This window comes from Canis aureus, chromosome 14 (assembly GCF_053574225.1).
Source record: "Canis aureus isolate CA01 chromosome 14, VMU_Caureus_v.1.0, whole genome shotgun sequence".
Taxonomy (NCBI): Eukaryota; Metazoa; Chordata; class Mammalia; order Carnivora; family Canidae; genus Canis; species Canis aureus.
In genome coordinates, this window is record NC_135624.1 from 9,866,242 (window position 1) to 9,876,105 (window position 9,864).

The window sequence follows — 9,864 nt, forward strand, 5'->3', positions numbered from 1 at the left end:
CAAAATACTGTGGCCTAATTTTATCAAATTACTACTAACTTCCTCCCACACTAAGACTATCCAAACCCAAGAAACTGTAGACTATGTCTTACCATCAGGAGAAGCTACTCTTTGTACCTTGGTACAGAGTTAAATCTAATGTAGTACTTGGCCAATCTGCCCCGTATCATAGTTACTTATGTACAAGACTTAACTGTTCTCCACATTGTGATGTCTTTTACAATAGGCACCAGATGTCCTTCAAACGAGATCATAAGTATAAAATTATTTTGGAAACTCCAAAGTATTCTAGATATGCAAGGTTTATTTATTTATTTATTTATTTATTTATTTATTTATTTATTTATTTTTGTTATACTATTGCCATTAGTCATTTGACACAATGCTTCTCCTTGGCTAAAGCAAATGATCATTTGGTTCTGGCTGTTTGTGGTTGGCAGTTTTAAATGTTAGAGTTTACATGTTCTATAAGTATTTCTTTTCTAAACACCTATTTTGTTTTCAAGTTATTTTAAAGTGGAGGGCAAGGGAAAGAGAATGAATTTTGTCTCATTAAATATGTCACTGAAAAATATTTATTGAGAACCTACATGATAGGTGCTATGCTAATGTGCATACTATTTTAAGAGTATCTCTTGTAAAAGAAATAATAGATAGAAATAATAGATATAGGTATAGAAATAACAGATAAAATTGTAAACCAAAATTCAATATAGAAAATTAGGCAGCAAGAGCGATTTGATAACTCTTTCTCCTTACCTCCACTGTCCTATTAATTTTATTTCTGAAGTATCATGCAAAATTTGTCTTCTCTTCCTCTTAACTGCCATTACCTCAGTCCAAACTTCCCTGACTATTATGGTAACACCCAACTTCTCTTACCATATCCATTCAATCAATGCCTCCCCTTAAATTCTCCAACTCATTCTCCTTTATTCTATAATCTAAATTACTTTTAAGATGGAAATCTGGTCAAGATAGAGAACTATCCTAAACCTTTCAATGATTCCTTTTATTTTTTAGAATAAAGATAAACTCTCCCAAACTATGCTCCCTCATTCCCCTTCTCTTTTGCATTGTGCCACCTAATGATATTAACATCTTTTGATTTATCAAAGTCACTGCCTCCCTTTGGATGAAAATCATTCTTTGGATTTCAGCTTCAAAGTCACTTTCTTCTGAGAAATCTCTAATCCACTCAACCAAGGAGGAACTCCTATCCCATGTCCTTGCAGGTTTCACATTCCAAGTTGCTCAGTTATCTTTCCCACAAAGACTTCAGTCTTTCTTTCTTGATTACCATTAAGGCTGACTTCTTGGGTATGCAAACTGTGCAGTAACACAGAACTGTACACTTAGAAGGATCCTGAGTTTGGTTTAATGCTGTGCTGTTACTATACTGAAATTGCCAATCATTTTCAAATAAAAAGCCCCACATTTTTATTTTGCACTGGGCCCTGCAAATTATGTAGCTGATTCTGGTTGTCTTGTTATCTACAGCTTTTAATACGGTACTAATACATTATAGCTCTTAATAAACATATATGTGACTTGAATAAACAATTGAATGAACTACCCACCTTCCACTTAATTTTCTTCCTCTGGAAATATAAAATTATAAAATGCTGTGTTATTTATTTAGTTACTGACTAAATATTTTTTATTACCAATCGTATTGCAGATCCTGAAAATGTACAAAGTTTACATTATTAACTACTACTCTGTGTGTTTTCTGTGGTTTTTCCCTGCTTCTCTCTATTGACTTCTTGGTCTCCCTAAGGCCTTTTCTTCCTTTGTATTCTGCATAACAGTGAAACAAAAATTCAAAGTGTTAGACTAAGTGGGTAATAGATCAAATGCACATTCACAGAGGTAAATTCTTCCCCTCAAAAACTGAATAAAACTACAGCTTGACAAAGGGTGAAGAAAAAAAGATATTTCTTTAATTAGAGAAAAACAAAATGAAACAAAACAATGAAGTGAATAAAGACCTAAACACAGAAAGAGAATAAAGGGTCCTCCATCAAAGGGATCTGGTAGAGACTGGAAGGGAGCTAGAGCTAAGTGGTCCTCAACTATGTCCCCTATACAACCCTCTACTCATAAACAACAGGATTCCAACATACAGGTGGTCAGTGGACTCAGAACACTTTGTGTGGATGGGAGCCTAAAGGGATAACCGTACTTCTAAACAGGGGAGAACAGAAGAATACAATCTGGGAAATCTCCCATGGCCTGGAAAAATAGGTGTTATGGACTATTAGTGTCCCCCCAAAATTCATATGTCAAAATTCTACGCCCCCCTCCCCCCGCCATGTGATGGTAGTAGAAGGTGGGACCTTTTGGAGATGATTAGGTGAAACATCTTAGCCCATTCTAAAATTTTACCCAGAACTGTCTGGTTGTTGACAATCAAAGCTAATAGTGAAAAGTCAAAGTAAAACAAAAGGTATGTTTTATGGTGCATTCCATTGTACTCTTCTTTTTTGCATAGGGAGTGGGGGAAGCAGAACAGAAAAATCAAGACCTTTCAATAGATATTTAATAAATGATTTGTTCCTCTATAAGACATCTAGCTCTGATGACTAGAACACAGAAAGGAAAAAGGATCAAATTATATCTTGCTGAGTAAAAATTGATCTTAAAAGATTTTCTTTACTCTCATTAAGAAGATTAACATAATAGCTTCTGTATCCCAGGGAATCAAAGTGGATTTAAACTTTGTGTCTGGCAGGTGGTCTATAGAAAAAGGCTTGAACATGTTTGACTGGAATTCCACTGAAGTGGACCTATAGAGCTTCTCATAAAATCTCCCCATTTACTCTAAGACCATAAATCATCAGGTCTAAAGGAAGTAAAATGAAATATGCACAAAATAGGAAAAATTTGGTTTTGAAATTTTTTCTCTGATAATACTAAGTATGGAATTTATACCTTTTTCTAGATTTCAGTATGACTTGATTCTTTCATAGATATTGTAGGATTGTCATTAATATTTATTCTCCATTTTCATATATTTTTTCTCATCGTTTTAAAATTTTCTACTCCTAATTCCAAATTTTGTTTTCCTCTATTTCAGTTCCACACACATCTCTCTAGGCCTCAATTTCCTTATCTATAATTATATGATACTGAGGACATCTATAATATTTTTGTAAAGGGATTTTTTTAGATACTCAGTATAAACCATATTGTTTAGTATATAGTTAAAAATTCACTATATTTTAACTAGTACTAGTACTACTATGGTCAATCTCATATGTAATATCTCTAGAACCTCTAGCATATATACTATTACTACTTAGAAATAGATTTGGTCTTATAGCTCTCTTATAACAGAGTGCTTTAGGCCTGACCCCTAGGACATCTACATTTAGTCACTGTGGCAGGGATATTTAATATTCATATATTCTTCATGTGCTCCTCATCATTTTCCACTGAAATAAATTTTAACTATGGCACCATATAGGCTATGGTTTATTGTAAATTTAGACAGTGAGAAAGGGTGTGAAGAGAAGCAGCCAAGCTTCAAGTAAGATCAATATAGAGAATTCTAAATAACTTAGAGAGGCCAAGCAGACTTCCACAGCTCAAATACAAGCCATGATATGCTAGGTAAAGAGGAACAATCTCTATTTATTCTTAGTTTCAGAATACTTAATATTCACTTCTTCGTAAGTGTTAGCCATTTCCATGTGATTTCTTGTTAAATTCTAATGATAGTCATCTCGTTTTCTTCATTTTTATGGAGATTGAGTTTTTAAGAGATTAAGTGACATTCCCAAGTTTGGTATAGCCAAGTGGTTGGGCTTTGGAGTCCAGTAGACAGATGGGGCATGTGAAATTTGGGGAATACTGTTTATTTCTTAGAGGCTCAGTTTTTAGATTTCAAGGGGTCATTTTATGGTTTGAATGGGCTAATTTATCTTAAACAGTAAATATTAGCTATTGCTGTCACAAAAGTAGTAAGTGATAGAATAGGTTTCAAACCTTGGCTTCTCAGACTACAAAACCTATTCTGAAACAGTGAAAACAACTCCCCATTTTAGCCTATAACATGGTGCTCCATTATTCAAATTATTATTTTAACCAGAATTCCAGGACTGCTTGCCCAGTAAATCTTAGAAAACTTGACATTGTCAGTTTTTCCTGTCAAATTCTTGACATTGTCTTTCTTCCTCTTCTCCATTCAATAAGAAAGAATATGATGATAATTGTTGATTCACTTGGTAAACACGTATTGAGGATCTATTCTGTGCTGGGTAATAGACTAAATGCTGGGACTACCAAGAAAGGCTCACAATCTAGAAAAGATAGAAAGATACTAGCAAATGTCAGTCAGCATGATTAACATTATTTTTAAAAATTATTACAGTTTATGGAAACTCTGTAGATCCTATTGAACAGCTAAACCAAATCTCGAAAGACTAGAGATAAAGACAAAGAAAATTGTCAGAAAAGGGAAATATAAAGGATTAGTAAAAGTCATTGGAAACTGGAGTAGACTATACTTTTATTTACTAATGTCTTGTTCACCTGGATTTTTGACACCAACTATTAAGTCATAAGCTCATTTAAATCACTAAAGTGGTCCTACTCTCACTTTTGGTTATTGAGGATTTAAATATTGAAGAAATTCAGCTGTGGAAAGATTATACTTTCCCCACTCCTTATATCAGGTAGGGTCATGTGGCTTGTTTTAGCCATGTGAGTGTAAAAGCCATTGCTTCTAGGTAGAAGGTTTAAAAGCCTATCCAAGGGATCCCTGGGTGGTGCAGTGGTTTAGTGCCTGCCTTTGGCCCAGGGTGTGATCCTGGAGACCCAGGATCAAGTCCTACGTTGGGCTCCCAGTGCATGGAGCCTGCTTCTCCCTCTGCCTGTGTCTCTGCCTCTCTCTCTCTGTGTGACTATCATAAATAATAAAAATAAAATAAAAGCCTGTCCAAGCTTTGCCATATTTTCTTTCCCATTGTCTGTAAATGACCAAATATTTTAGAGTTTGCCAGCAACATATTGTCTCTCTGCATACTCTTCTTCTTCTTTTCTTCTTCTTTACTCCAACCACTTAAAATTTTTGAAAAACCATTCTTAGCTGATCGGCCATACAAAAACAGACAGCAAGTCAGGTCTGGCTCACAAATTTGCCAATCTCTGTTCTAGATAATGGGTCCTGGAGTGTGAAGAATGATGACATGGTACAGAGAACCCAGGTGACCCATGATGGATATGTGATATGATAACAGAACACTCTTGTGATGAGCCACTGAGATTTCAGCATTCTTTGTTACTATAGCATAACCTAATCTAGCCCAAATGACAAGAAATCCTAAACATTCTACCTGGAGACATTTAGATTTTTGTAAAATGTTATATTTGAGATAAATCTTGATTATGCATAAAATATTGCATCGTTCAAGAAAAAAGGAAGTAGGCATTTTAAACAGAGAATACAGACTGGGCAAAGGTTTCGATTCTTGAATGTATATGGGTAAGGATAGGAGGAGGAACAGGTGGACAAGAAAGGCCAGGAATACTAAGTGAGAAGACATAATGTATTACTGCATTATCACAGGGGTGGTAGAGTAGGATGTGCTTTACAGAAGCCTACCTGCTTAGAACATTACTTACATTTATTTCTAGAAGTTCTTCTGATCATTGAGGAAAAATCATAACAGAGAATAAGAAATGTTGTAATGTAGAGAGGTAAAGATACCCAAGTGCATTATACAGAGGCTAAATATTCTTCAGAGTCCTTCAAGACTATGTTTATGATTTCAGCAGTACTTCCTAGAGGAACTAAACATTTTGTGGAGGTTTTGATAACAGCTTAATTTCTTCAATATTTCAATCCTTAATAACCAAAAGTGAGAGTAGGACCACTTTAGTAGTGATTTAAATGAGCTTATGAGTTAATAGTTGGTGTCAGAAATCCAGGTGAAGTAGAACACATTACCTTATAAATATAATAGGAATAGGAATTTTAATCATTTAGCCTAATCAGTGAAGAAAATATTTTTTTCTTGTATGTAATTATTAAAGTGTAATTTCCCAGCCTACATTACTGAAGTATGCAGTGATAGTGATGAAAATACAACTAACATTGAAATTGATCATCTTACCATCAATAAAAAACCTATAGTTGATAGAGACTTACAGTTTATAGATAAACTAATGTGAGTAACTTGTATTTTAACTCTCCCACCCCATCCAACTCATATTTTAAAAATTGAATTATCTTAGGTATTATTTATTCCAAATAAATATTTTTGTTCATATATAGGGATTTTTTTGATTACTCAAATTCATCTTTTACCCTTTTAACTAATTTATAAACTTGTAAATGTAAAATTTCAGCATTTGTCATCTTCTTTGGTTTTCTACTAAAACAGAGAATCTCTGCTGAGATTGACATTAAAATTTGCAATGTAACTATTTATACATTCCAGTTACTCTGGATACTAACAACATAATGTTAGTGTTTTGATAAACTAAGAAGCTGACTTAGTAAACAGAAACTTACAAGCACTTCATTCTATATAATGTGACATTTCAAATTATTCAACCATGAAAAATATGGGAGATGGAACAAAAGGGGGACATTTCTCTGAAAGAAGAGAGAGTTAGGAACCTTACAATTATGGTATAAAGACTTCTCCAGTGATCAAATTTTTTTTTCTAATTTTAACTGGGAACTGATATGATAATTTTAAACAAAATTTTAGCTGACAGGCTGCAGAAATCTTTCTACTAGGTATCTAAAATGAGCTCACCACAGAGACAAATGAGTCAAATCCCAAAGCTTAAAAAATCTGTCTGGGAGGATGCAGTATAGAGTCAGTCATATAAAAGGAAACATGAATTCCAATGAAGTGAACACAATGAGAAAGTGCATAACGAGGCACACGTGGCAACATAAGGAATCCTAGAAGGGCAGGGATTCAAGAAACATTCTTGACATAGGAGCAAGTTATCTAAATCAAGTCTTAGGAGATATATATAAGAGGCAGGGAGATGAAGGGAGAAGCAAGCAGTTTGGGCATCCCAAACAAAGGAAAATCCTTGTGATTTCTTTTCCAGGATTACCCTTTTCTTATATACAAAATTATTTGGAAGCTCCATGCATACACTGCAATAAATGTACATAGTAAATATGCATTACAGTGTAGTATACCGTATATACTATACTATAGTGTAGTGTACAGGTACTCTGTTGGAGAGAAGAATATGGAGAACCAGCTTGTTGGTAGAAAGAGCCTAGACTTTTTCCTTGCACTAATCTGAGAAAGTTTCAGCCCCAAATTTACTCTTTATATTGTGACATCAAATTGTATCAAAATTGAGCTATGCAAATAATTTTGATATATGTAAAATAAGTAAAACAATACAATAAAATAACACAGATCTTTTACATTAATATAGATAGGCTAAATTATTAAATAAAGAGTGAACTATCCCATTTCTTAGTTTATGTTTATGTAAAGCAATAGGTTCCTGAGAAAAAACAAAGTTTAGGGGTGCCTGGGTGGCTCAGTCAGTTAAGCGTCCAACTCTTGATTTCGGCTCAGGTCAGGTCATGAGATCATTCCCCACATCGTTCCCAGCATAGATCCTGCTTGAGATTCTCTCCCTCCCTCTGCTCCCACCACTGTCCAACTCACACTTACTCCCTTTCTCTCTCTCTAAAAAAAAAGAGAGAGAGAAAACATAGTTTCTCCATTTACTTGGCACCTCCAAATGGTTAATATATATTAAGTAGTCTACTGAGAACTGTGGAAAATCCATGAGAAATGGAATAAAATATATAAGACCTAGGAACAACACCCACCTTATCTACTTTACAGAATTATGAAATCTTGGGGGACAACAATTGGAACTATAAAACATTAACAAATGTCAACTATTTTCATTCTTGAAATGAATTTATTGTCTTTTAAAGACTTTACTGTCTTTTCCATTTCTCACTGGTTTATCTATCTCCTTTTCTTCGACTTCTGTAGCACACAATTTAATTATATAATTCATTGTCTTGTTTTTATGGCTTCTTGGGTTTGTCTCTCCAAACTGGATACAGACTGATTACCATACTTTTTTTTTTCCTGTCCTCAATTCACCTAACATGGAGCTGAGCCCATTCCTTATAGTTTCCCTCCTTTAGTTAATTTCTGTCCACATGTCCAAAAAGAGTCGTGAGTCTTCTGCTCATGGTGAATTGAATTGAGCTGGGTTATTTTTCAGAGCATTTGTTTCCCAAGTTGCAAAGACAAAGAGACCCTGGCATTGGATCCAAGTTCCAACTAACCAGCTGGGTGTGAAGGTTAGTGACACTCGCAGAGACCCAACTGTTCAATAAGAATGAAGACTTGTGGGTCAGCCAAGAAGAAGGAAGAACTGGGAATTCATTAGTTTATTAGTAACATATACTTACTGGATGCTGGGGGAAACCCAAATCCGTGACAGTGGCCTTGATTTAGATATGAATCTTACCTTTTCAGAGATAAAGCAAATACATCATCTTCTCTCATAATTATCTTGCACAACACATTGCTTGTTTGTTTTGTTATTTTTTCTCATGCATTATTCTATCCAAGAGAAAATCATGTTTAAAGATTTAGATGATTTTCACTCACATCTTTCCCCCAACTCAAGCCAGATGTAAACTTTCCTCTGGGAGTAGGCAGAAAGGAGTTCCTTTCTTGGGATTACATTTGGTTTATAGAGATGTGAGTAAATGCTTTCCCTAGAGCACAGAAGCCAAACTGGAAGATTCATTCAGCAGGATGCGTCCTTTGTCTGCTTTGGAAATAAAATATGTTCACAAGATGAAATGGTTTATCGTGATCCAAAACTTCTTGATTTGCAAGTTGGAAGGCTCAAAATTTCCCAAAGGATTCTAATATATAAAAATACTGGTTTTTTCGTCAGGGTCATTGGTCATGTATGCTAGTATTCCATTATAGAGACTCCAAGGCCCTTTGCCAGGAGAAATATTTTTCAAGTCAGAAACTCTATCCACTGAGTAATAAATTTCTCTATTTTATTTTTGTTTCATGCAACAATAGGATGGGATTTTTCTTCTATGGGTATAAAATACAGAGCTCTAAAAAAGGAAAAAAGACTAAAGGAGTGAAATCTCAACACTGGAACATATTTTGTAGATAGTTATGCATTTTTGGACCCTAATAGTGATTGTCTTATTTTAAAAATTATATATACATTCCCTACATACTTTATTGAGAACTTCAGGTCACTTTAATAAGGACCTTAGGTAAAATAGAAATAACATGAATCATCTAATATGAAAAATATTTAAAATATAAAAATAAAGTGCAATAAAGCTCACGAACATTGATACAACAATTATAGCTGAATGGAAAATTAAACATTCAACTTCCTTATTCACAAAAGACAAGGGGAAAAGACAATCAGTTATGTATTTAACTTTTTCTATATCAAAAGTCTTAAAAATGTTTGAGGGGGCAGTGTTTTCAGAAATGATGTCGTAAAAACAATTTTTCATGTGGGGTTTCAAATTCTGCTGTATCATTTACTGGCTATGGGATCTCTACAATTTATTTAACATCCCTTGTTTTTGTTTCTTCAAGTAAAAATGAAGGTAGTAATATAACAAACTCATAGGGTTATTAGGAAGATTAATAAGTCAATACGGGTAAAATAGAATCATTCCTGACAAACACATAGAGGTGTAATGGACATCTTTGGTAATATTCCTCCAAAAAATGCAACAGTAAGGATTTCATATGGAAATCATATGTAGAGGCCCTTCATAGAAGCTGAGATGACACTAACAAATCCCAGCCTAGTGAACATATTAGTCATAAGGTACTTAAAAATATGCATTCCCAG